The sequence below is a fragment of the Balaenoptera borealis genome (genome assembly GCF_965194805.1).
Source record: "Balaenoptera borealis genome assembly, chromosome: 16".
Classification (NCBI taxonomy): domain Eukaryota; kingdom Metazoa; phylum Chordata; class Mammalia; order Artiodactyla; family Balaenopteridae; genus Balaenoptera; species Balaenoptera borealis.
Window position 1 is genome coordinate 36503066 of NC_138872.1, and position 26068 is coordinate 36529133.

Genomic DNA, 26068 nt, shown 5'->3' on the forward strand with positions numbered 1-26068 from the left:
CAGCTGGATGCTTCGCTCTTTGGAAAATGGGCTGTACATACACAGCTGAAGCCTCGGGAGGAGGGGGCGGCTCGGGAGAACTGCCACATCCTGACAAAGCAGGAGATCTTCAGGCTTCTCTGTGTCCCCTAAGGTGGGCAGTGCTACCTTCTGCTCTAATGACAGACATCTGTATCCCTGGAGCTGGAGATTCAGAAGCACATTCATTCTTCATTCCAGATTGGGACTTAACAGATGCCAGATGGAACTCCTGGTCTGCTCTCCATCCTGCCCCATCCCCAATCCTGCCCAGTTCAGTGAAGAGCCATTCCACCAGTCTAGCTGCCCAGACCAAAATAATTTCAGTCATCTTTTTGCCTCATTTCTTTTTCTCACAGCCCATGGCCAATCCATTAGCTAAGCTGTTGGCATTACTTCTAAAACCAGAATCTGGTCATTCACACAATTTTACCATGATTGTGGCCCAAGTTGCCACCATCTCTTGCTTGGATCATTGGGGTGTCTCCCTACATGGGTATCTCCCTACCAGAGCATCTCCTTACTTCTGTACTTGGCCCAAGGCACTCTTAGCAGGGCAGCCAGAGTGATCCTTTGAAAACATAAATCAGATCATATCACAGTCCTCTGCTCAAAACCCTCCAATAATTCCCTTCGGTCTTTAAAAAAACTGCCAGGCCTTATGGGAACCACTTCCCCCACCCCTTCATATACCACTTTACTCTTTTAACCTCCTTACTTATCATCCCTCCACTTGTTCCCTCCCAAAACTAAGCCACACTGGCCTCTTGCTCTTTCTGGAACATCCCAGGCATAAGCTCATGACCTTGGGGTCTTTGCCTAGAATATTCCCTGCCAGATATCTGTATGGCTGACTTCCATGCCTCAGCAAGTCTTTACTCAAATATCACCGTCTTATTGCCTGATCTCCCTATTTAAATAACAAAGCCCCTGCCAAACACTCAGCCTTAAGAATAAATAAATCAGCAAGATAGACATGACACCTGCTTTTACAGGGAAAATAATTTAGAGTTGAACTGTCTAATACGGTAGTCACTAATCACATGTGGCTGTTAACATTTAAACTGGTTAAAATTAAGAAGAATGAAAGATACAGTGTTTCAATCACACTAGCCACACTTCAAGTGCTCACTAATCTCATGTGCCTGGTGGCTTCCAGTTTGGACAGACCAGATGTGGAGAAGCAGCCTCACAGAAGTTCTGTTAGACAGGCTGATAGAGACTTTATTTCTTGATAGATAATGTGGGGCTTATGGACTCAAATTCCCTCATTTACAGGAAGGGAAACTGAGGATCAAGGAACCAGTGATGTGACTAAGATCACACAGCTAGTTCACAGCAATCCAGTATTAAACCCCATTCTGATTCCCCAGGCCAATGTGCAGATAAGCAAGAGATTGAAGTGCAATTTACTTCTCTTGACAAATAAAAATATGAAACCAACCCCCCCCCCCCAAAAAAAACCCTCCCTTTTCCTTCTGGTGTGAATATATTCAATAACAAAGAAAGAGGGAATTATTAAGTGGGGACTTGTCTCTTTTTTTCCTGCTGTTGTCTGAGCCCTTTTCTTATTTGGTAGGTATTTCTTCCTGCTGGAGGTTTGGTTAATGCAGAGCTTTCTAGAAGCCTAAAAAATCCAGATGGATATTTTCCCCTCCTTTACCTGGTGGCTGAGCGGTGGATTTGGTTATTCAGATGCTCCTACCTCGGAATTTTCAGAGACAAAAAGATACGTAGCAGCTCCTTACGTTCCCTCAGGCCCCTGTAACTGCAGTGTGGTGGAACTGTCCTTGCTCTGGGATTCCCACTGTTTCCTATTCATCTTCAAATGCCAACTATCTGTCCTTCCTCCAATCTATGTGAGCTACCTACTATTCCTAATTTTTTTGACTCACATCAGCCAGAGTTCATTTCTGTTGCTTTCAGCTAAAAATCCTGACTAATCAAATGCACCAATCAAATTAAACTTCATTTGATTTTAAATGAATGTTTCCTGGTATTTGGATTTATACTGAACCTTGAAAATCAGGCCATCTTTCTGGCATCCATGGAAGCTATTGCTTATAGCTGAACAGTAGCCATAGAAGATAAACTGCTCAGACCCTCAAGCTTCTCATTCTTTTAGAGGAATTAGCTGAATCAATTGATTGTGCATTCAATGATTAAGAAAAGCAAAATGTAACCATTTCCAGATTCCTGGGTCATTCTAGCTTTGAAAAGCCCTTTAGGGAAATACTTGGAAAGCTGAGGCTTAAAGTGCTCTGTTGCTTCAGAAGTTCTGGTGATAAATACTTGTGACCTGTGCAAAATTAGGCATCAATACTGTCAGTCATTCTAATCTACTCAGGAAATTTGTCCGAAGGGAAAATGCAGTGAGCAACGTTGAGCTGGTAAGAGAACTTTCCATGTTTGAGAGTATCCACAGGGTAAAACTGTTCATGAGTACTTAGGAATAAAATAGTCTCATATGTGAATTTACCATATTTAATTTCCATTCCCCAAATGATTGGGCATTTAATTTTTTTCTAAAATGAAAGAGTCTGTATCAACCACATTGACCTAATTGATATTTATAACCATCTTACCCAACAACTGCAAAATGCATATTCTTTTCAAGCGCAAGCCATAGATCTCTTGAGATAGACTAAATTCTGGGCATAAAAAAAACCCAACAAACTCTATAAATTTCAACTGATTTAAATCCCACAGAATGTGTTCTATGGCCATGATGGAATTAGATTAATAACATAAAATAGCTAGAAAAACTTCAAATATTTGGAAATTCAAATAAATAACTCACTTATAAATAACCCATCAGTCAAAGAAAAATCACAGTGGATATTTGAAGAGATTTCAAACTGATTGATAAAAGTAGAAATCTAAAGGAATTCAAGTGAGGAATCTTTTAACATCAAACTCTAAGATAAAAGTAATCATTAAAACCTACCTAAGGTTTGTATAACACTTTACAGTTTACATATATTCTGACATCATATATTCATCTTCACAACTGCTGTAGGGAACATGTTACTATACATGGTCAGGACATTAAACATCTCCACATTTTCAAGGTATCATAAAGAGGCCTGTTGGTCTGCTGATTGACGCATGGAGGGGTGATCTTGGTCCTTGCCCCAGCTTCCGGCCTGGCCCCATGGTCTCCCCCAGTCAGCCTCCACTCTCTCTGTACCTGAGCCGATTCTGTTGCTTCCCTTGCAATATATCATAACATTCAAGAATACTTGTGCATGGACTCATGTGTCTACCTCTTTGTTGGATAGTTTAAACCAAGGTTAGCTGTGACTTAACCTCTACAACTCAGTAAATGGGCCAGCAAATACCAAAGGTCACACGTGGCTCGTGGCTTTCATGTTGGACAAAGCAGAAGCAGGACATTTCCATCATCACAGAAAGCTCTATTTGAAATTGCTGAATTCAGTTCAAGGACAATGCTTTTCCATTAATGGCGGCTTTTGCTATTTGAACAGATTTGGTACTGAAAAACTTAATTCCACTTAAAAGTAGTGACCACATTTTCATAGGAAGTACTGAAGAAAGGGCTTGATATTGACATAAGCCTGAGAAATGAAAGGGAAAAAGTCATGAAAATAAATGTATTTCATATATTTTTAAAAACAGGTTAAAATGCTAGTTTTGTGCTAGTTTTAGAGCAGACAGTGAATAAATCAAATTCTAACTTTAGCATATAAGTAGTTATAAAGAATTATGTGTGATTAAGCATTCAAATCACATTTGACTTTTGTAGCATGATCATAAAAAGGCTATTTTTTTTTTTAAATTGAGGGCTTCACCAGTTTTTCCATTGGGTCCTCTTAACTTGATATTTTAATTGTTCACCTCTAAAGTACATATTTGATCAAAATCATGTTCTCATTTATCTTCTTGTTAATCCTGTGAACATCTCATTTATCAGATTTGGGGGAGGGGGTCAAAATTCATCAATATCACATTTATTGATATCATAAAATTTGGCATCTTTTACCAGATTTTTAATACCTTTGGCAATTGTTTGTAATCCAGTCACATAATATTATTGAATGTCATCCACCACATGATTGAGAGTAGAAGATAATGTTAAGCAAAGAGAAATGTTTGATTCAGAATTAATTTTATATGTAGTCACATGGGCTCCTGTAACTGCATGGAGGTAAATCATTAATATTCAGAAAACAAGCAACTCTCCCCACTCCATCCTGTGACTACTTCAAAATGAAACATTCAAGACAAAAGAAATATGTGATTTAATTAAATATTATATTATCAAATGAGTGTCATCTTAGGAGTCATGCATATTATGGCCAAGACTGCCTGGGCTCACTGATGTCCATGTTCTGCTCTTCCTTCTAGACACACTGCACTCCCCAGCCCCCTTGCAATCAGGTGGATCCATGTGACTAGTTTTCACCAATGGAATGTGAGCAGAGTAATGGGGGTCACTTCTGGGCTAAGGTAGTGAAGAACGGATGAATATCTTCCATGTTGTCTTGCTTCCCTCATCTGCCAGCCAAGTGCAAAGGATCCAGGGAAGGACTCCAAGACCCTAGGCAATGGTGGTTCTCTCCCTTAAGAAATAAACCTCTTTGGGTTAAGACACTGAGATGTTAAGGGTTTTAAATTATAGCTAAGTCTACCTTGAATAATACCGTGGGTAAACCATACACTGAATTGGTATATCTATAAGGGGGTTATGTTAAATGGACTGAATTTGTCCTGGAATTTGGCAGATTTTGAACAGTTACAATGGTGCATTGTACAAGAATGTATTGAGTACTTATTCTATGTTTAGCAGTACATGGAGCATGGCAGGAAGTATCTAGAGAGAAGAAGCTGGAAGAGGAGGATAAATAGTTATTGAATCCACGTTCATACCAGCTCACCCACCTTCATTCCTTTCCTGGATCATTGGTAGCAGCCACTCATTGCTCTTCCCGAGACCATAATGGCCTAACTCTAATCCATTCTTTAAATCATACCACAGTGGTGTCTCCAAAGCGCCAAGCTAATAACATAATTCTCAATTTAAAATCCTTCAGATGCCTCTCTTCGCTTTTGAAATAAAGGCAAAATCCTTATCACAGTTTACAAAGACCTCCCTTCATGATCCGGCCTCTGCTTGCCTATCCAGCCTCATTTCTTGTGACCCTCCTGCCCCTTCTCTCTGTGTTTCAGCTGGATCAGGAGCTGCTTGAAGTTCCTTGTACAAATACATGCTCTTGGAAACCACTGTGCCTTTGCACATTCTGTTCACCCTGTATACATTCTTCTCCCACTCACTTCCCCAAAACAGAGTAGTTCTTTCAGGTCTCAGCTTGGTATTGTCTGTGTTAGAAATCCCTCCCCTGTGTCCCATTATGTATTGTATCTTTCACTCACCCCTGACTGGGCACCACATCATATTTCCTTAGTCTATCATAGTCATGTGTATCTCCTACAATTTTATGAACTCCTTTAAAATGGTGTGATTGCCTACTCTTTACCTTTACAGTCTTATATTATAGTCTTGTCATGGACAACATGTTTGATAAATGTTGAATGAATACATGATTAAATGGTATCAGCATTGTATATGGTAGAAACACATGCAATAGAGTTCAATACAATGTGATATATACAATGAAATTCTGAATTAAATGAAGTTAGTTTCCAACTTGTATTCTATGAGGAATATGTACTATAGGCAAAAAAAGAAAAAAAGTCTTTGCAGTTGTGATAAAATTAAGCATTTTGAGATTGGGAGATTATTCTGGATTATTCAGGTAGGTCTTAAACGCATTCTCGAGAATCCTTATTTATAAGAGGCAGCAGAAGGAGATTATCCACACACAGAGAAGGCAGTGTGAGGACAGATCAGAGAGAGAATTGAAGTTGCTGTCCTTGAAGGTGGGATTGATGTGGCCACAAATCAAGGAATGCCAGCAGCCACCACATGGTGAAAGAGGCAAAGAACAGATTCTCCCCTAGAGCTTCCAGAGGGGGGGCAACCCTACAGACACCTTGACTAAGGTGATACTGATTAAAGACTTCTGGCCTCCAGAATTGTGAGGGAATACATTTTGGGCTACCAAGTTTGTGTAATTTGTTACAGCAAATTAGGAAACTAATATAAGGCAGGAAAAAAACAAGGTCTATGTTTCCTCAATTATTAGTAAAATATTCAGGAAACAGGTGGAATTTGAACTTGACCTTGAGGTAATTGCTATATTTTGTTAGCTTAGATGTTAAAGGTTCATTCCACGCAGAGATGGATAGCTTTCACATTAGCAAACGTTTACAACTTGGAAGGAGAATAATAAGGGTATAAATTACAGTAATGCTAGCTGCTGTAACAAATAAACCTAACATTTCAATGGCTTAACACCTTAAAATTTTATTTCCGTCTCACAGAATCCAGTGCAGGTGTTGTAGTCAGTACGTGGTGGGTGCTTCACTCAGTCCCTGAGGGGCTCATGCTGATGGAGGCACTGCCGTTTCCAGCACGTGGCTTTGAGAGTTGCCCAGCATATTAACAAAAAAAAAAAGCATAGAGAAACCCACATGGGAAATCTTTATGTTTCCAACCTGAAACTTCTGTGAACATTCCATTGTCTATTATTATGGACTGAATGTTTGTATTCTCCCCAAACTCCTATGTTGAAATGGAATCCCCAACATGATGGTTATTTAGGGGTGGGGCCTTTGGAAGTTATTTGGGTCATGAAGATGGAGCCCTCACGAATGGGACTAGTGCCCTTATAAGAAGAGGCCAGAGAATTAGCTTGCTCTTTTACTGCCATGTGAGGACGCGACAAGAAATCAGGAGTCTGCCACCTGGAAGAGCATTCTCACCAGAATCCGGCCACGCTGGCACCCTGACTCAGACTTCCAGCCTCCAGAACTGTGAGAAATAACTGTCTGTTGTTTATAAGCTACACAGTCATGGTACTTTGCTATAGCAGCCTGAACTGGCTACATTTCAGTCACACAGCCACACGTAACTTCAAAAGAGACTGGGAAATGTAGGCCATCTGGGAGCCCAGAAAGAAAAGAGGAAACAGATTGGAGAACACACCATCATTCTCTTGGTGCTCAAATATTTACTTTGATTTTCTTCCCACACAAGAACATATTCCCTCCCCAAGGAAGACAACTCAAAGCTCCATTCAATCGCTACAGCCAGCTGCATTCCAAGATCACAGGTGATGGCAGAGACCACGCCATCCAGAACCCAATGACCTATCATAATCAAATGACCTATTATCTGAAAAGACAAGTTATCTGCAAACTCCCACAACACACGCTAATCAATGATCCAGGAGAGACTGAATAAATGTCCCTTTCATGAAAGGGACACTGGGAGATACACACAGAGATCATGAGATCCTGCTCAGCAGGCATGGTGAAACCCCATCCCGCAATGAGTACCTTGAGGGTTGGGGGAGTACTTGATAGACCTTGATTCTGCCCTCTGGGGGCAACCCCCATGTCCATGGTCCCATGTCCGTGGATCTGCCCTCAAAGAGTCTCTTTCTTTCTTTCGTTTTTTTTTTTTTTTTTCTTTAATTAGAGTATAGTTGATTTACAATGTTGCATTAACTTCTGCTGTACAGCAAAGTGTATCTGTTATACATATACATATATCTACTCTTTTTTAGATCCTTTTCCCATATAGGTCATTACAGAGTATTGAGAAGAGTTCCCTGTGCTATATGGTAGGTCCTTATTAGTTATCTATTTTATATATAGTAGTGTGTATATATGTCAATCCCAGTCTGCCAATTTATCCCTCCCCGCAGCCCCCCACCGCTTTCCCCCCAGTAACCATAAGTTTGTTTTCTACATCTGTAAATAGTCTCTTTCTTGTCCATAAACATCCATGGCCATATCCAAGGTGCCCAGAGAGTATACCTTCCCTGGGGATACACAGCTTTCATAGCCAGATTCTAGCTGGTGCAACTTTCAGGCCTCTGAACAATGTTTTGTTTTGTTTTGTTTTTCCCAACACATACTTAATAAGCTTATACTCTGCATGAGGCCCCATGCTAGGCACAGGTACAGTGGTTTAAAAACATAGGCAAGGGGCTTCCCTGGTGGCGCAGTGGTTAATAAACTGCCTGCCAGTGCAGGGGACACAGGTTCGATCTCTGGTCCAGGAAGATCCCACATGCAGCGGAGCAACTACGCCCATGCGTCACAACTACTGAGCCTGCGCCCTAGAGCCCGTGCTCCGCAACAAGAGAAGCCACTGCAATGAGAAGCCCACACACAACAATGAAGAGTAACCCCCACTCGCCATAACTAGAGAAAGCCCATGCACAGCAATGAAGATCCAACACAGACAAAAATTTTTAAAAATTAGAATTAAAATTAAAAACATAAATTAAATAAAAACACAGGCAAAGTCCCTCTTTTCATGTATCTTACCTCCTAGTGAAGGAGACAGATTGAATGTTGTTTTAAAGTTCAAACGCTACAAAATTTTTCAGTCTTGGCTCACAGTTTCTTTGGCAATGCAGTTGCCTAAAAAATTTAGTACACTCACGTCATTACATAGTTCTGGACCTAAACATAGATCTCAAATCTGTTTTTCATTACTTTTTGTCCTAGCCCCCATGCCTTTCTCTTTAGCTAATGGCAGCTACTTTGAGGCCATGTGAAACCATAGGCTCGAGGTGAGAAGGTAAGGCCATTTATCTGATCTTTGTCTCTGGCTGAATCTCTTTGTTCAATGATGAAGTCTTCCTGGAACTTTCAGAATCAAAACCTTTCCAGTTTTATTTACGTGAAAGTCCAATCCGGTAATAGGGATTCTTTCAATTTCCTTTGATATTTGCATTGAAACCAGCTATTACTTGTCTAAGCCTATTGTGATCTTCTAACATCTTGCTAAAATCTATCTGCAGTTGCCAACACACAAACTTGCTCACTTTTCCATCTACTTTCGCTAGAGCAGTGGTTCTCAGAATTTGGTCCCCAGAGCAACAGAGTGGGCACCACCTGAAAGGCTTTTAGAAATGAAAATTCTCAGTCCAGATCTACCAAATCAAACACTCTAGGTGTGGTGCCCTGGAATCTGTGCTTTCACAAGCCCTCTGGGTGAGTCTGATGTACAGCAAAACTGAGAACCATTGCTCTGTGGCTACAGGGATGGGCCTTCCGTGTTATGACAGGTGGAAACTTACATGGTTGGAGCAGGGAGTTCATGGTGGTGGTAGAATAACACAAAACCATAAAAAGAAAGAGGGGCAATCACCCAATATGTTAAGGTGATTATTTTCAGATATTGAGAAATTCAACTTGGTTTTTCCTGAATAAAAATTTTTAGGTAAGAATTACAGGCTCTTCGAAGATAATCCTGTTCTTCTGTGATCATTGTGCAAACAGCGGGCATTAATGGTTTCACTTTAGATGATGTCATTGCAGATGCTCCTATTTCCTCTGGGATCAGTTTCTTCCCCATTCTGTGTGGCCCCAGGAGTATTGTCTGTCAATCATGGAATTCCATGCCTTTGGTCAAAAGGGAAGGTGTATGACTCAGGCCCAGCTGAATCTGGTAATCTATATCTGTGACATTAACAGTTATTATGGGGAAGGACATGTGACACAAGCATGATCAATTGGAGTCTAATCAGAGCTAGTAACTAACTAACACTTGGCACTGAAGGCCCCAGTTGTCTGCTCAACTTTCCACAGGTCAGCTCCAAACTCATCCTTTATGGTGACCTGAGCCAATAAAGTCCCTCTGCTTTAAGCAAGTTTGAATTGAGCCCTCATATATACAGCCTTGGTAAGATGCTTGACTTCTTTCCTGATGTAGCTTATAATCGAGTCCTAGACATTCTTCTATAACATCTCTACTAGAATGGAAAGGGAGGGGAAAGGCAATTTCGTTTAGTATGAAGCAAGTAAGCCTTTCTCACTCCCTTTTTTTTTGTATTTTTTTTTATAGTTTTAAAACACATGTATTCATTGTAGAGATAAGTAAAAACAAGAAATGGATGGAAATTCCCTGGTGGTCCAGTGGTTAGGACTTGGTGCTCTCACTGCCATGGCCCAAGTTCAATCCCTGGTCGGGGAATTATAAGATCCTGCGAGCCCCGTGGCACAGCCAGAAAAAAAAAAAGAGAAGGAAGGAAGGAAAGAAAGAAAGAAAGAAAGAAAGAAAGAAAGGAGGGAGGGAGGGAGGGAGGGAGGGAGGAAGGAAGGAAGGAAGGAAGGAAAGAAGGAAGGAAGGAAGGAAGGAAGGAAGGAAGAAAGAAAGAAAGAAAGAAAGAAAGAAAGAAAGAAAGAAAGAAAGAAAGAAGAAGAAAGAAAGAAAGAAAGAAAGAAAGAAAGAAAGAAAGAAGGAAAGAAAGAAAGAAGGAAAGAAAGAAAGGGAGAAAGAAAAAGGAGGCATTACATAAAAAGCTCATTTAAAAAAATCAGTATCCAGTGTGCCACTAAGTCTTATCAAAGTTCTTCTATTTAAGAATTTGGTGCCTCACCCAGACACTCAGTTGACATAAGTGATGGCTGCTCATAGTTCACAGATGCATCATTCTCTGGAGAATTGCCCTTGACCTATGGGAACCACTTTACCTGGAATGGCCTGGGAAGCTGTGCCTTTTCCTGGGAGGAGCCTCCAATCAGTGGTTGATAAAACGGAAAAAAATCCCCACCCCCCCTTGCTTTATGGGAGAACATTTGCAGTGGCATTCATGCTCCAGAGCTCCCTGTAGGACCAGGCTGAGTCTAAACTTTAGCTGAAGGTGATCCTCTCTAGCTTCTTTCCTGGTACTGTCCTGAGGGTTTCTCCTGAGAACAACTCAGGTTCTGCTTCTGGGGAATCTCATCTAAGGCATCATCTTTAGTCCCTTAATATGTCTTATCTATTTCCTACTTTTCATTTCCATTGAAACTACCTTCTTTCTCTACCTTTCAAGGTGTACATACAACTCAAGTCTTTCCTGTACAGAAGGGTCAACTTTAGTGCATTACACCTCCATGAAAAATGCTTTTGAAGAACCTGGCTTTGTTATAAGTGTTCTATAAAGCCTACGTGAATACTCACTCCCATCCCCCATCCATTCCAAGTTTCTAAAGCATTCTGCTTGGATCTTTAAAGCATGATTTTACTGTATTTAGGTATTTGCATGCCTGTCTTTCTTGAGAGAAAAGTTTATCTTTCATCCATGTGCCCCTAAAGTGTTTTTCTTAATTTTCCTTTCAGGATGCAAACCAATAATATGCACTGGTGGGGATGCCTTAGCTACATCCTTAAGACCCTTTAAATTCCACCATAGCAGGGCTGGCACAACAGCCCAGAGAAGAGCAGAAGGATCAGGTGAGATGAATTCACCTCAAGAAGCTATGGTCATTGTAGGTGCAAAGGAGATAGGGAAAAGGGTATATTAGAAGGAGGTCCTGATTTGCAGGAGCCTAACAATATACTCATGGGCAGAGATGGCTTTTACTGTATAGGAAGATGGGAGCCAGGTCTTCTCCTGTGTTGATCAGGTGGCAGGAACATGGTGGCAGTAGGTGACTCTGTTGGTATACTCACTATATGGTTAGAGTGTACTCAGGTCCTGATCAGGGTTAGGTTCTATGTGAAAGGCACCATGGTCTCAAGGCTGGTGAGACCAGCTGGGGACAGCAGGTATTTTCATGGCTCCCTGTCTTATTCCCACAGGGGGTTTCAGTGATTAGTTATAAAGTAGGAGATAAATATCCATGGGAGGATGTCATCCTGGATTGGAACTCATAAAAGGAAGAATATGTCCTTAGGTTATATAGCTGACTTGTGTCTGAACTTTCCCATGCCCCATCAATGAAAGGCAACAGACAAGCCAAAAGGTCCTTGGAAATTCTCCCATGTATTCCCAGCTGTGATTAATCAGGGTACTGGTACTTGGATACATGGATTGGGAAATTTGGTATCACTTTTTGAAACCCTGTCTTGAACTGAATGTCTAATATTTTTTTCACAGCTATGCCTTTAATTGTAACTTTAAAGGAAAAGAAATGCTCGCAGTGAAACATTAGCACATCACTCGTTGTCAGCTATATTCAGATTTCAGAGATATTAAGATGTGAAAAGCTATATATCTTACAACCAACATAATGCAGGAGTATTTAGACTTTGGTGAAAAACTCTGACTTAGGGAGAAATGATTAGTGGAGAAATGAAAATATCAACAACACAATAGAATAAGATATCCCTCAATCGTGTCGCACTGCCACCCCCAACAACAACAATCTGGCAACGATCCACAGTCAAAAGTGCCTTTATGGGAGCTGTGGGATCCAGAACCATATGCCAAGGGACTCAGGAGGAATCTGACCCATGTGTTCATTGGGTAATAGGCATAGATATCTTGGTCTAGGCTGTGGACACTGCAGTGGCCCATGAACCAGCTCTAGCCCTTCTTGGCCATGGAATGGGAACTTCTAAAGAACGTTATCTCAGACAATCACCCACAGATGAGAGAGCCTTTGTGGAAGTCCAGGTTTCCAGTGGAGAAATTCCAGCACACCATTGGAGCAAAAAATATATGTATATATATCAGTTTGGATGCATTGGAAAGGGTAAGAGGGACAGCTTGACTTTATCCATATCACCCCTCCCCCAAGGTGGCACAGCTTAGAGTCCAGAGAGTTCTTTTTTGCCTATGATTTCTCCCATGGGGTATGGAAGGCAGGGAGTGAGAGTATGTGAGTGAGTGTCCAACTTCTCCAGCCGTGTCAGATGATGCCAAAGAGGCCCATTTCCCTTGTGCTGAATTGCGACTGGCTGGGAGGGAGTGGCTGGAAGAGCAACAGATAGGACTCTGGAGGACATTAAAGTGACACAGATACTACTAACTGTATCATGGACCCCATCAAAAAGCCCACCTATGAGCCGCTGAACTCACCTCACCTGCAGATCCCCCCAACTGGCACATGGACGACCCCAGGACTCCACATACCTCACCCATACACATCTCCACCCTCTGGCCAGCTCCCTGTGTGAGCTCATAGGGGTGGTGATGAGAGCAAGCTTTGGCAGATGGCTAGTAAACACGTGCAGAAAGCCAACCCAAATATGTGGGTCAAGGAGAGACCACAATATTGAGTTTTAGTGATACCACCATTGGGAAGGCAAAAGGGAGGCTGTCAGCACATGGCGTGGTGTGTTGCACAAATGAAAGGAGGCTTACAAGCTTAAGAATTTTGCCACAAGAGGGAGCAAGAAATGTGGAGCAGGCATAGCCATAGAAGGTCAGGGAAAGCCTCAGAATCCCTAGCAGGGCTGATGGAAGGCATCTCTTTCCCAAAGGCAGTTAGTAACTACTGGAGGAGGTGACTACTACTTCAAATGCAAAGACAGCAAGGCAAAACTTCAAGAAATGTGAAAAGTCAAGGAAATATGACACCATCAGAGGATTACAATAATCTTCCAGTAATCAATCCCAAAGACATGGAGATCTGCAATTTACCTGATAAAGAATTCAAAGTAGCTGTTTTAAGGAAGCTAAAAGAGCTACAAGAGAACACAAAAATAATTCAATGAAATCAGGAAAACAATGCACAAACAAAACGAGAATTTTGAGAAAGACATAGAAAGCATAAAAAAGAACCAAACAGAAATTTTGAAGCTGAAGAATACAGTGAATTAAATGAAAAATATAATAAAGAGCATCAGCAGTAGAATAGACTAATCCGAAGATAGAATCAAAGATCTAGAGGATGGGAACTTTGAAAAACCTAGTCAGAGGAGAACAGAGAAAAAAATTTTTAAAAGCAAAAAAAGCCTACATGATCTATAGGACACCATCAAATAAACAAATATCAGAATCATTGGAGTTCCAGAGGGAGAGAGAGAGAGAATGAAAGTTTATTTAAAAATAATAATAATAGTAGCTGAGAACTTCCCAAGCTGGATGAGAAACTTGAACATCCAAGTTCACAAAGCTAAAAATCATATGATCACCGCAATAGATGCAGAAAAAGCATTTGATAAAATTCAACATTCATTTATGATAAAAATCCTCAACAAATTGGGTACAGAAGAAACATCCATCACCATAAAAAAGCCCCTATATCATACTCAACAGTGAAAGTTTAAAAGCTTTTCCTCTAAGATCAGTAACAAGACAAGGGTGCCCACTCTCATTACTCTTAGCTAGAGCAATCAGGCAAGATAAAGAAATAAAAGAAATTGAAATCAGAAAGGAGGAAGGAAAGTTATCATTATTTGAAGATGATATGATCTTACATATAGAAAATTCTAAAGACTCAACCCAAAACTATTGAAACTGATCAATGAATTAAGTAAATTTGCAGGATATAAAATCAACATACAGAAATTAGTTGCATTTCTATACACTAACAACAAAGTAACTGAAGAGAAATTTTAAAAATTGTCTCATTAACAATGGCATCAAAAACAATAAAACATACTTAGGAATAAATTTAACCAAAGAAATGAAAGACTTGAAGAAGTCACAACCAAGTGAAAGGATATCCTGTGTTCATGAATCAAAGGAATTAATATTGTTAAAATGTCCATACCATCCAAAACCATCTATAGATTCAATGCAATCCCTATCAAAATTCCAATGGACTTTTTCACAGAAATAGAACAAACAACATTAAAATTTATGTGGAATCACAAAAGACCCTGAATAACCAAAGCAATACTGAAGAACAAAGCTGGAAGCATCATATCTCCTGATTTCAAACTATACTACAAAGCTACAGTAATGAAAATAGTACAGTACCAGCATAAAAATAGACACAGAGGCCAATGGAAGAAAATTTGAGCTCTCATGTGATCAGTTAATGTTTGACAAGGGAGCCAAGAACACTCAATGGGCAAAGCATAGTCTATTCAACAGATTATGTTATGAAAACTGGATAACCACATGCAAAAGAATAAAATTGGCTCTCTATCTTATATCACTTACAAAATTAATTCAAAATAGGTTAAAGACTTAAACATAAGACCTGAAACCATAGAATTCATAGAAGAAGCTACTTGACATTGGTCTTGCAATAATTTTTTGGGTATGATATCAAAAGCACAAGTAACAAAAGCAATCTACTTGAGTCTAATAACAGCTTATTAATTACAGAGTCTTTGGGAGTATTTGATGAGTTGATACAGAAAGATGCTCGGCACAGTGGCTGGTAAATGGTAAGAGATAGTGAGAGATATTTTGGGTGCCTATCCAACCACCTTTCTTCCCTTTCTCCCTCATTAACAGAACCCCAGTTTTATTCACCTGCCTCAGAAGACCATGACCATTAGAAGACCAGGATTCTCCTAAGCCAACAGGGATAAATAATTTGTCTAAATCAGTCTGATTTGTTTACCTCTTGTCAAGTGATTGATTTAGGCATAGGTATGTGATGTAATTCTGGCCAATGAGATATGTGGGGACGTGTTTTGTGAAGGCTTTAATAACGGGATACTTGAAAACAGATGTTTTAAAAGTTGTCATCTGCATGTGAAGCGTGGAATTGCTGCAGCCATCTTGGTAACATGAGGTGAGCAATATCACCATGCTGAGGGTGATAAGACAGAAACAAGGAAGCCCCTGGGTCTTTGCAGATACTAATGAATCACTGAGCTCACCAAACCTAGAATCCCCTACCTCTGGATTTTTTGCACAGTAAACAATTAATGGTATCATTGAAGCTATGTCAGTTCAATTTTCTATTACTTATAGCAGAAAAAGTCTAAAATTGATGTAATGCTCAATAATTATGAACTCATCATTATTTCGGTTGCTGTTGTTACTTGTTTACTTGGCCTCTCTGTTGCTTATGTTCTTCATCTATTAAATGAAGGATGAAAAGATGTTTACTTTTTTGATTTGTCGATAGGATGGATGAGATAATGCATACAGAGTGTTTAGGCCACCGGCTAGTCCAAAGTAAGTGCTCGACAAAGGGTCAAAAGATACTCCTTCTCTTTTTATGCCTCCTTCTCCTCTTCCTCCTATTATTTTATTGTTGTTATTATCACTGTATAGTCCAGTGTTGTAGATTGTATTAATTTTTTTTCACAATTCTATATTTGCTCTGGGGACATGCCATGGTTCACTATGAGCAGGGAATACTACTCTACACTGTATGGACTTGACCATATGTGCTGCTTTGGCCAATGGAATGTGAGCAGATACAATCTATACCATGTATGTCAAAGGTTTTGCATGTACTCATATAGTTTGGTTTGTTCTCTTGCACTCCTGTCATTTGCCATGAGAATAACATGGGCCAAGTAGTCTCCATTCCTTCAGCCTGGGTCCTAAAATGAAAGACATGGGAGCAGATCTAATCCTATACTTCAGTCTGAAGCAGAGCTGGTCCAGGAAGCTCCTGGACAGGCATCTGGGCACAAAATGTTTGTTCCTCTAAGTCAATGAGATTTGGGGGCTGTTTATTATGCAGCATTATTGCAGTTTTTAAAAACTGACTACTACAGCCCCTAAGCCCCTAAATGAATAGAACCTCAGAGTGTTCCCCAAATTTGCTGCCTGGTCCAGGGAGACCTATGGCATCTGGAGTAGACCCTGACATAGCAGAAAGGCTGATTGAGATAGTGGATTTGGGGCTCTGCATCTTATCTTCTTAGTGGTAAAAGGCTCAGGCTACTAGATAGACTTCCTCATCACATCTTTAACTACCATGCATGGAGCAGGTTCTTCCTGCAGTAAGTTTCTTCAGGGCTTCCATTGAAGGTAACTGAGATGAAGTAGGCTAAGCTTGGTTTGGGAATAGGGAAAGGATTTGGACACTGTCAGAGGCATCTCTTGATTAATCGGTGTGCAACGTAAGTTACTCTAAGGGAAGTGAGTTTGAGAAGCTGGAACTAGCGCCAGATATCGAGAATGCAGGGAAGTCAGATGGTGAGACACAGAAATGGGAGCCAGAGCACAGAAAGGTCAGCAGCAAGATGCTCTAAAAATCCTGAGTTGAGAAGTGAGTGGAGGTCAGTTCTGGAGAACAGATGAGGCCTGGGGTGTGCAAATGAGGCAAGTTAAGTGTCTGTCTGGATCAAAACCATGGCCCACTTGTTCCAAACCATTTGAACTGGATCTAGCTGCTTTTGAGTGAGCACTGGAGCCAAGGTCTCAGGTACTACAAAGACCACAGTGATTCCTGACTCTGGTTTCCTGGCTGGTGCTCCCATGTCTCTTGGACTCAACTTCAGAATTTCTCATCCTGTTCCTCTGAAAAACTGAGCCTGCCTTAAATTCCAAATCCCTAGTTGAGTCCATGCTTTCTGACACTGCTGTCTCCTTGTCTGGATGTCTGCATATTGCCTGTTGCCAGGTTCCCATCCTGTCTGCCAGGAGCGCAACAGGCTTTGTCTTATTGGGCCTCTATAGGACACCCCTGGAGGAGCTGGACCACTGACCTCCCCCTGCCACTGAGCCATCCCATCCCATGCTCCACCCCCCACTTTGCCCTGGCTCATGCAGGAACATCCACAATGTTCTGCCTGGTCCTCAGCTCCTGGCTGCTCCTCACAGAACTTGCTGTGCCCCACAGCTCAGGATCTGACACATGTAAGCCCAAGAAATACCTACAGCCTCCTTGAATGACTTTTCTGATCCCTGAAATTATACTTTTATAGATGTGGTCCTTTGGTCCACATTAAAATATAAATCCCCCATGGGAGAGACCCTATTAAGACTTGCAGGGAATTACTAACTTACATCTTAATGTGAGTGAGGTTATTGGATTTTCCCCCCTTTAAGGCAGTCTTTGATGGGGCAAGGGGAAAAGTAGAGAAAGCATAATCACCAAATGGAGATGTAGGGTCAGAAAGATTGTGGAGACAGGGAAAGGACACAAGAGTGGAAATTTTGGTCCACAATTTTGTCTGGGGCATTTAATGTGGATAGTGGTTCCAGGTGCTTCTTTTAACCTCGTTGGGTAAAGTTTTTTTGTTTTGTTTTGCTCTTTTTGAGATTTAACTCTTATTGGGTCATTTCTGTGGTGGAGTGATACAAAGTATTTGGAAAGCAAAAAGGTTAGTGGTAAATATGGATGCATCCTTATGATAAAAATCAGTCAGGATATAGGATGATGGATATAAATGAATCACAAAACTGTCTGGCTATTATGTCAACTGTAGCTAAGACAACTCAAGAGAGTGGGTTTATCTAGGAAGGCTGATCACTCTGCTTGATAGTATAGTGAGTGCCTTATTTGGTCATTCTATTTTAGGGGCTGGTCCAAAATATGCATTTTGAGAACTTACAGTTTTGCTGGTACATGCAATAGCTCAGCCTCAAAGGACTGACTCTTAGCTCTCAAACTCACAAGAGTATGAGAGGTAAGTCTTTCTAGTGTGCATAATATTTTATACACTGTCAGCACACCTGCCTGCTAGAATCAAAATCATAGGGAAGCCAAATCAGTGCCTAGATGGTAGCTATGGAAATGAGTGGTGGAAATGAGGGGGAGGGGTGAAGTAAGTCTTTCTAGTGTGCATAATATTTTATACACTGTCAGCACACCTGCCTGCTAGAATCAAAATCATAGGGAAGCCAAATCAGTGGCTAGATGGTAGCTATGGAAATGAGTGGTGGAAATGAGGGGGAGGGGTGAAGAAAGTCTTGACAGTGAAGATTGAATACTTGTAGGTGCCAGGAGCAATGCTGAGCAGTTTACTTCTCATTTAACCCTTAAAACAATCTACAGATGAGTTGCTTTCATTTTTCCCCTGTGCAGGTGAGTAAGTGAGGCTCCAAGAATTTAAGTCTTTCTCCAGATCCTCAGACTAGAAAGAGCCTGAGCCATTCAAATCCAGGTAAGTGAGTCTGTGAAACCAAACTTAGTGTCTCTGGCTACATGGAAAACCTGGAGGTAGAGCTAGACATGCAAAAATGGGTGAGCAACATATAACTCCAACATATAAATAACTCCTATACTGTCTGTGTCGATAACATGGAAAAAGGCATCCAAATATGGTACACACTTAAATATCCTTATCATTTCAAAAACTTCCCTATTGAACCTAATTTTATTCACTGAGGTGACATGAAAATTCTATGTTAATTGGGGAACCAAATTCATAGGGTTATTCAACCAGGGTAATATGTCCAATAAGAACTTAGTAACGTATTTTAAGCTAAGTCAATCATAAGTAACTGAGCAATAACTTCTATCCAAAGTAACTTAAGACAAATGAAGAAGCTCTACTGGCAAGCAATGAAAGTTTCATAATCACAGTTATGTGCTAGTGCTTATAATATGATCATTCTTCTGCTATAATCAAACCTACTATTTTTTCCTAGATAAATTTTAGGAATAATTCTAGAAATCAAAGTATAGTGTCTAAATACACAACCCAATCAAAAAATGGGTGGAAGATCTAAATAGACATTTCTTCAAAGAAGACATACAGATGGTTAAAAACACATGAAAACATGCTCAACATCACTAATTATTAGAGAAATGCAAATCAAAATTACAATGAGGTATCACCTCACACCGGTCAGAATGGCTATCATCAAAAGTATCTAGGAACAATAAATGCTGGAGAGGGTATGGAGAAAAGGGAACCCTCCTATACTGTTAGTGGGAATGTATATTGGTACAGCCTCTATGGACAACAGTATGGAGGTTCCTAAAAAAACTAAAAATAGAGCTACCATGTGAGCCAACCATCCTACTCCTGTGTATATATCCAGAGAAATCATAATTCGAAAAGATACATGCACTGCAATGTTTATTGCAACACTATTTACAATAGCCAGGACATGGAAGCAACCTAAATGGCCATCACCAGAGGAATGTATAAAGAGGATATGGTACATATATACAATGGAATATTACTCAGCCATAAAAAGAATGAAATAATACCATTTGCAGCAACATGGATGGGCCTAGAGATTGTCATACTGAGTGAAGTAAGTCAGACAGAGATAGACAAATATCATACGATATCACTTACATGTGGAATCTAAAAGAAGGGTACAAATGAACTCACCTACAAAACAGAAATAGAGTTACAGATGTAGAAAATAAACTTATGGTTACCAGGGGATAAGGGAGGGGAGGGATAAATTGGAAGAATGGGATTGACATATACACACTTCTATATATAAAATAGATAACTAATAAGGACCTACTGTATAGCACAGGGAACTCAACTCAATAATCTGTAGTGGCCTATATGGGAAAAGAATCTAAAAAAGAGTGGATATATGTATATGTATAACAGATTCACTTTGCTGTACACCTGAAACCAACACAACATTGTAAATCAACTACTCTATACTCCAATAAAAATTTTAATAAAATAAAATAAAATAAATACATGTGCATAACAATGTGTGCTGAGTGCCTACATTTATCTACATTAGGAGCATTCTTGTCATGTACTACTATCTTTTTCTTGCCTTAGTATTTTCAATTAGTTTTTCTATTTTAAACAAAATAGGGCTCTAGAATAATAACGTGATCTTAAAGAACCTTCTGAAATAATGAAATGTTCTATATGCATGCTCTCCAACTCAGTGAGCATTTGAAACTGGCTAGTGTGACTAAGGAGCTAAATTTCAAATTTTATTTAGTTTTAATAAATTTAATCGAAATAGTTATATATGTCTAATAACTACTGTATTAGATGTATAACTCTAGAACATAAAAATATGCCTGCTTAGAGAAAACCAAAAGTGGAGAGAGTTTTGTAAGAAGCTCTTTGTCATGCAACATCTATGATTCTTAGGTATTATTGTTCCTATTTTTCAGATGAGACACTAGTATTCAGAGAGACAAAGTGTTTTGCTCAAGGTTTTACAACTTGTCCAGATCAGAGACATCAAAAGCTCAACTTTTTCAAGGAATCCTTACTGCTTTAAATGCATAAAAGCATGCTTCTATTGTTAGCCTTTATAGGCTCAGTTTTTTTTTTTTTTTTAATTTTATTTATTTATTTATTTATTTATTTTTGGTTGTGTTGGGTCTTCGTTTCTGTGCGAGGGCTTTCTCAAGTTGCGGCAAGTGGGGGCCACTCTTCATCGCGGCGCGCGGGCCCCTCACCATCGCGGCCCCTCCCGCTGCGGAGCACAGGCTCCAGATGCGCAGGCTCGGCAATTGTGGCTCACGGGCCCAGCTGCTTCGCGGCACGTGGGATCCTCCCAGACCAGGTCTCGAACCCGTGTCCCCTGCATTGGCAGGCAGACTCTCAACCACTGTGCTACCAGGGAAGCCCAAGGCTCAGTTTTTTACTTTGCAGAACTCATTATTCATTGAAATGAATGTTTTAGAATATTAGACATTGTCCTCGTATTTTGAAGAGACTACTTTATAAGTGAACTTACAGTGACAGAGTATAATAAGTGTTGCAAATTATTTTCAGGAAAATTTATAATCCCACCAACCAGATTAGAGAGTGTCTGTTTTTTCTATATTAAGTATGGTCATTTAAGAAAGTCTTTGCCAGGTCAATGAGTGGAAGATACTATTTTGTTTTAAATTTTTACATTTATTCAATTACCACAAGTGGGGCCAAACATTTTCCCCTTGTCTAATTCTTCTGTAAATTGTCTATTCCTATCCTTTTTTGAGAACATAACATATATTTTCCTGAGGGCTCCTCAGTTGTAGATCTTCCAAGGCTACAAACTGTTGGAAAAGTGTATTCAAGAGAAGCCAGGCCTTTACTGAGGTTTTTTCCCTTTTGAATTCAGAGGCATAACTTTAAAAAGGAACTGCTTTGGATAGTTGCATGGGCAGCTGCCCAAATATTTAAGGACCATTCCCAATTCTTTCTGTTCCTGGGCTTCTGAATACCAAAGTTTCTTAAGAAGTTTGTGGATATACAAAAATGAAAACAAAAAATCATCATCATCATCAATCAGCAGTGATCAGTGATTCCACTATATAATGATTAAAGAGGAACCATCCTAGTATACTTAAATGTTTATTTAGATCCTTAACTCCTGAGCAGATTAACCAGGGGCTAGAGAAATTTATTAGCTTAAAAGATGCTACCATTTAAAGATTAATAGGAGAGAAGATAAAACAGCTTTAAAACATAAATAAATGTTTGACAGCAAAAAATTCACATTTTATAGAACTTCAGGAATATATCACGGAGTAAAGTGAGTTACACCTGTGGAATGAAATTTAGGGATGATGACAGGGGTTAATTGCACACTGAGTTTAGTACCTAATTAGTGAATCTCAAAAGATAATCATCTATAAAATGGAAATCAGTGAGAAACTGGGAAAATCAGCCTTTGTTCTGTTCCTTCTCAATCATCGCAACATGAAACAATATGTTGGGCCATCACGTTGCTCAAACTAAGATTCTGTAAAATAGATAGTTTATTTTATAACTAATTAGAAGGCTGATATTTGGCAATACCTCGTCTGATTTATTCACAAAGAAACTTGACTATATTTGGAAAGGTTCCAAGGTAAGAGAACCTTCTTCTAGAATCCATTTTATTTCTTCAGCATCACTGTATTTCTTAAACATTATGTAACAAGTGCAAATGTTCATTTTTATAGTTTTTCCTCCCAGTCTCTTAAAAATATACACATGTAACTGAACAGTCTCAAAGAGGAGGCGTACAAACATGAAATGATTTCCATTTTTTCCAGGTGCAACTTCAAATGTTCTGGGCTGATTTGCTCCCCCCACTCCTAATGGCAGCCTGGAAATATTCTAAAATTTACTGGCTACTTTCTGACTAGTCAGGATAGGGTTGCTTAGGCCAAGGTGACAAATTAGCTTTAAAAATTTCAGTAGTCTAGCACATCAAAAATGTATCTTTTACTCATGTGAACTCTAGTAAGGATCTGGTGACTCTTCAAGGCAGCATATGTCCAAGTGGTGTCCGCTTCCACACTGTGGCTTCATCATCTTAGCTCACGGCTTCCAACAGAGAAGAGAGACTTGTACAACTCTGAGAGCGAGTGCTTCATTCATCCACCCTAATCTCAGTCCATGGATTCTGTCTTAATTTAAAGTGCTGATATTTGTCATGGGTTCCTCTGCATGACTTTTTATTTTTAAGAAAATTTTGAAATATTTAAAACAAGATTTTAAACATTAAATTTTAATAATAAAATATCAATTTTATTAATTTTAAATATTCATAAATGTTTTGAAACATAAGTCATTACTGAGTTTGGGGGCAGCCGTACAAATTTGGTGCCTGAAACAAGTGTCAGCCCTGCCCTGGGTGGATAATGCTCCTTGCTCAGCAGCCTGTTCCTGGGGTCTGCGGCCATGAGCTCTGACTTCTGGCACTTCTTCTTATCCCCTCATCCTTTTCAGCCACATTTGAGATTGGCATTTGAGAAAAGACTCTCCTTAGGGGCTCAAAAGTTGCTTTATATCCGAAATAGTCAAAGATTTATGTTTTCTTGACAATATATTTCTCTCAAAAAACTAGCAGGCTTATATCTATTTGCCTGCAATCAGTTCCATGTGACTGATGACCACAATTGAGGTTTTCTTGGTTGTGATTCCTAAGCCTGTTTCACTTCACTCACTCAGTGCCATGCCTCTTTGGAAAAATGTCTGTTCGACAACTCTGCCCAATTTTTAATCAGGTTGTTTTTGTTGTTGTTGTTGAGTTGTATCAGTTCTTTATATTTTGGATATTAACCCCTTATCAGATTTATCATTAGCAAATATCTTCTTCCATTCAGTAGGTTGTCTTTTTCTTTTGTAGATAGTTTTCTTTTCTGTGCAGAAGATTTTTAATTTGATTTAATCCCATTTGTTTATTTTTGCTTTTGTTTACTTTGCCTGAGGAGTCATAACTAGAAAGATATTGCTAAGACCACTGTCAAAGAGTGTACTGCCTATGTTTTCTCCTCGGAGTTTTATGGTTTCCCCAACAAGGACCTACGGTATAGCACAGGGAACTATATACAATATCTTGTAATAACCTATAATGGAAAAGAATCTAGAAAAGAATATATGGGTTGGCCAAAAATTTCCTCGGTTTTTAAGTAAAAATGAAAGACACATTTTTCATTTTCACCAAGAACTTTATTGAACGACATAGTCACTGTTTTGTTCCACTACCTTCTGCCATTTTTCAGGTAACTTCATAATTCGATTTCCCCAAAACTTTTTATCTTTTTGAGCAAAGAACTGTTCCAGGTGCCTTTTACAGTCTTCCAGGGAGTTGAAATTGTTTCCATTAAGAGAATTTTGTAAAGACCGAAATCAATGGAAATCCGAAGGTGCAATGTCTTGTGAATTCGGCAGATGAATCAGAACTTCCCAGCCAAGCTGTAACAGTTTTTGCTTGGTCATCAAAGGAACATGTGGTCTTGCTTTATCCTGATGGAAGATTATGTGTTCTCTGTTGACTAATTCCGGATGCTTTTCGTGGAGTGCTGCTTTCAGTTGGTCTAATTAGGAGCAGTATTTGTTGGAATTAATCGTTTCGTTTTCCAGAAGGAACTCATAATAGAGGACTCCCTTCCAATCCCACCATATACACAACACCACCTTCTTTGGATGAAGACTGGTCTTTGGTGTGGTTGGTGGTGGTTCATTTCATTGTCCCACGTATTATTGTACAGTATCCACTTTTCATCACCCATCACAATTTGTTTTAAAAACGGAACATTTTCATTACATTTAAGTAGAGAATCACATGTAGAAATACAGTCAAGAAGGTTTTTTTCGCTTAACTTATATGGAACCGAAACATCAAAACGATGAACATAACCAAGCTGGAGCAAATGATTTTTGATGCTTCATTTGGATATTTTGAGTATGTCAGCTATCTCCCGCGTGGTGTAATGTAGACTGGTCTCAATTAATGTCTCGATATGATCACTATCAACTTCATCTGGTCTACCCAACCGTGGAGCATCGTCCAGCAAGAAATCTCCAGCACGAAACCTCACAAACCACTTTTGACACGTCTGATCAGTCACAGCACCATCTTCATACACTGCATAAATCTCTTTTTGTGTTTCAGTTGTGTTTTTACCTTTCTTGAAATAATAAAGCATAATATGCCAAAAATGTTGCTTTTTTTCTTCCATCTTCAATATTAAAATGACTACACAAAAATTCACCAATTTTGATTTTTTTTTTAAATGCATGCTGCTATGATAGCTGTCACAATACAATCTAACAAAATTGTTTCGAATGAAGTTAAAGAAAACTAAGCACTACTAGAGCCATCTTAGGGAAAACACCGAACGAATTTTTGGCCAACATATATGTATATGAATCACTTTACTATACACCTGAAACTAACAACAACATTGTAAATCAACTATATTTCAATAAAAAAAATTTTGTTTAAGTTTTATGGTTTCAGATTTTACATTCAAGTCTTTAATCTATTTGGGGTTGATTTTTGTGTATGGTGTGAGTTAGTGATCTAGTTTCATTGTTTTTGCATGTAGTAGTCCAGTTTTCCCAACCATTTATTGAAGAGACTATCCTTTATCTATTGTGTGTTCTTTTCTCCTTTATTGAATATTAATTGTCCATATATGCATGTGTTTATTTCTGGGCTCTCAGTTCTGTTCCATTGATCTACATATCTGCTTTTCTGCCAATACCACGCGATTTTGATTACTATAGCTTTTTAAAATAGTTTGAAATCTGCACGTATGATTACTTCCAGCTTTGCTTTTTTTTCCTCAGGATTGTTTTGACTATTCAAAGTCTTTTGTGGTTCCATATAAATTTTAGAATTTTTTATTCTATTTCTATGAAAAATGTCCTTGGAATTTTGATAAGGATTGTGATAGGGATTTGATAGTAGATTGCTTTGTGTAGTATTGACATTTTAACAGTGTTACCTCTTCCAATCCATGAGTGTGGAATATCTTTCCATTTATATGTGTCTTCTTCAATTTCTTCCAAGAATGTCTTACAGTTTTCAGTTTATAGGCCTTTCACCTCCTTGGTTAATTTTTTTCCTAGGTATTTTATTCCTTTAGTTGTGATTGTAATTGGGTTGCTTATTTAATTTCTCTTTCAGCTAGTTCATTGTTAGTATCTAGAAATGCAACTAATTTTTGTATGTTGATTTTGTACTCTGCAAATTTACTGTATTTGTTTATTATTTCTAAT